Source organism: Hypanus sabinus, chromosome 3 (assembly GCF_030144855.1).
Source record: "Hypanus sabinus isolate sHypSab1 chromosome 3, sHypSab1.hap1, whole genome shotgun sequence".
NCBI lineage: Eukaryota > Metazoa > Chordata > Chondrichthyes > Myliobatiformes > Dasyatidae > Hypanus > Hypanus sabinus.
The window spans coordinates 157,897,947-157,901,197 of record NC_082708.1 but is presented as its reverse complement, the minus strand read 5'-3'; the positions used below and the strand labels follow the sequence as shown (position 1 = coordinate 157,901,197).

The 3,251-nt window shown below is 47.3% G+C and overlaps 1 pseudogene; it reads right to left on the bottom strand.

The window, feature by feature from the left end:
- Window positions 1-751: 751 nt before the first annotated feature.
- On the bottom strand, window positions 752-2,971 carry LOC132390942 (ATP-binding cassette sub-family B member 10, mitochondrial-like; annotated as a pseudogene).
- Between the last annotated feature and the right edge of the window lie 280 nt (window positions 2,972-3,251).

The following is a 3,251-nucleotide window of genomic DNA, read 5'->3' as shown; positions in this document are numbered from 1 at the left end:
GGTGAGCCTAGATCTAGGGGACATAGCCTCAAGGTTCGGGGGAGTAAATTTAGGACGGAGATGAGGAGGAACTGCTTTTCCCAGAGAGTGGTGAATCTGTGGAATTCTCTGCCCAATGAAGCAGTGGTGGCTACCTCAGCAAATATACTTAAGACAAGGTTGGATAGATTTTTGTATAGAAGGGGAATTAAGGGTTATGGGAAAAAGACAGGTAGGTGAAGATGAGTCCATGGCCAGATCAGACATGATCTTATTGAATGGTGGAGCAGGCCAGCTGGGTCAGGTGGCCTACTCCTGCTCCTATTTCTTTTTTTTTAAGATTATCATTTTTAATTTGTTGTAAAATTGCCATAGCTAAGGAACACATGCATGACTTCAAAATCTATATATTTATAAACTATGATTGAAAAATTAAACAGTTGTAATTAATGATAAACATATGACCATACTTTTAAATTCCACAACATACACAGACGATGCACGTTTTCTCAGTGCTGAGCTTTAAATCCTATGGATCACCTGGGAAAAGTTATTATCAACTCTTGGCCTTTGCTACTTTAAGGGAGAAAGAAAATAATGAAACATTTGTAGAAGGACAACTTAGGCCATCAAAAATCTGATTTGTTCTTTTCATCAAGGGCTCAGTGTTAAGACATGACTCACGCAAATAATGGCATGGTCCGTCTACTGTGAAATGAGTGGAGTCCACTCTAGGATGAAACAAGAACAAACATGTTTTTCCGTCCACCCCAGTCTATTGAAGGAATCCGATATTCTCACTGTGCAAAATATACTTACCAGCCATCACATAATCAATCAGAACCCAAAGCATTTCTCCATCACCTAGAATTGTCATTTTATTTTTTTTGGAAAGTGGTTTGGAGTGATCAACATTTAGGCAAATTTATACCTTCAACACAAGTCTTGGAAGGTTCTGTAAAAAAAGTCTGTTTCTCAACAAGTTTTCAAAACAATCCGTCAGAATTTGTTAGCAGTTGGTGGTGTGGGCCACACTTGCCTATCTTGCCCTGATCCAGGACAGCGACAGCGTCAGTGTTCTGAATAGTTGACAGACGATGGGCAATGATCAGTACCGTTCTTCCTTCCATCAATCGCTCCAAAGCCTCTTGCACCAAGTACTCATTCTGTGAATCCAGTGCACTTGTGGCCTCATCTAGCAGTAGAATTTTGGGATTCTTCATCAGAGCTCGAGCGATTGCGACCCTTTGCTTCTGGCCACCTGAAAGTAAGACACCTTTTTCCCCGACCACTGTTTGAAAGCCTTTGGGGAAGCTGCAAATGAACTCATAAGCATTTGCAATCTTGGCAGCCTTTTCAATATCTTCCATTGTTACATTGGAGTCCTTGTTGGCACCATAAGCTATATTATCTGATTCACCACACCGATGTTTTCACGTAACCAGTGTGGATTGATGGTGCGAATGTCATGGCCATCAACAATAATAGTACCCAAAACTGGATCATACAGACGAAGCAACAAGGACACCAGTGTTGATTTTCCTGAGCCACTGGGACCAACTACAGCCATTACAGAGCCTGCTGGGATAGACAGATCTAGCCCACTGAATACGTTAACTTCTTGGTGGGTTGGATAGGCAAACTGGATGCCACGGAACTCTATGGCTCCTTTGAACTCCTCTGGTTGCAAAATCTTGCCCTCATGGAGTGGCATTGCCGGTTTCCTTTCAAGTAGCTCCCATAACCGACTCCCGGCACCAAGTCCCTTCATTAAAGCCGAATAGAAAGTGCCAAGGCCAATACTTATTCCCACCCAGAAGGCATACATCATGAAGGAAGTGAGTTCTCACACTGTCATGTGGGCTTCACCCATCATCAGTCCTCCCGTGTAAAGCACTGACAAAACAATCAAGTTTCCCATCAGTCCAGCTGCCCCATAAAACCCTGCCCGGGCCACAGCTTCTTTCTTGGCCAGGTGCAGCACACGGTTGATCTTGCTCATGTACACTTGCAGCTCCAAGCCCTCTTTGGCAAAGGCACGGACAGTCCTTATATTTCCAATGCGCTCTTCAGCAAGCTGTGTGGTATCAGCTAGTGAATCGTGAGTTACTCCAGCAAGCTTGCGAACGTATCATCCATAAAACACGGCTAACACAGTGTCAGGGGGTATAATGCCCAGGACAAACTTGGCCAACTGCGATGAGACCCAAAACATCATGCCAACACCAGCTGATGCCTGCCCTACAGCTCTTAGCCCATCAGACAAGTTCTCAGTGACTGAGTGTCCAAGCACAACAGCATCAGATGAAAGTCGGTTTATCAGCTCTCCTGTGCTGGACTTATCGAAAAACGCAACCTCCTGACAAAGAATCGAAGAAAATAATCTTCCCCTCAAGCGCTGGACAATATGCTGCCCTGAGATCTGCATGAGGTAGACACAGGCACCATTGGCAGCAGCTCCACAAAGAAAGACACCACTTAGTACAGCACAGAGTGAAGTCAAGCTTGCAGTAACATCTCCTCCTGCAGGATTTGTATAAATGGTATCGATAACCTTTCCAAGAAAGAATGGTGCAGACATGGTCACCATGCTGGACACACCTAAAAAGCTCACGGCAGCTGCAAGCGGCCACCGCTGCGGGTAGGCCAAAGCCAGCAACCTCCTAACATCCGCTGCTGCCGGTCCAGTGCTGGCCCGGCGTCGCTCGATATCCCGACCTGTGCCTGGTTGCCGCTCGGGCGCCGTCTCTATCCTGCTTACTGGCTGCTGCCGACGCTCGGTTGCTGCCAGCTGGGGCCCGGCGCTGAAGCTGCGGCGAAGTACGGAGAGGTCGCAGTTACCATGGTCACGGCCGCTGGGCTCAGGCCAGAATCCCGGGGCCGTGCGCACCGCACACCAGCAGCACCGAGTCAGCAAAGCGGCGGTAGCCGATTGCAAGCTGCGCCTGTTGCACGCGGTCTGGCGCTGCAGATGCAGAATCTGGCATGCCATTCAGTGGAATTATCAATAACCTCAGGTTAATCTCGGTGTCGGAGTGAAAAGACACCATTCTCCAGTGAAACCCACGCCCCCAACATGATCCCACGACGCCAGGAACCCCAACAATTATGCTCCTATTCGATGACCGCAAAAGTCTCGATGGCTTCTTGTCCCTGCTCCTATTTCTTATGTTCTTATGCACTGGGACAGGAATTTGTGGAATTGGGTTGGAGATGCATCAAAACATTTGGGCTCAGGAATCTGGGGCTGAGAGGGAGGAGGTTAACTGGTG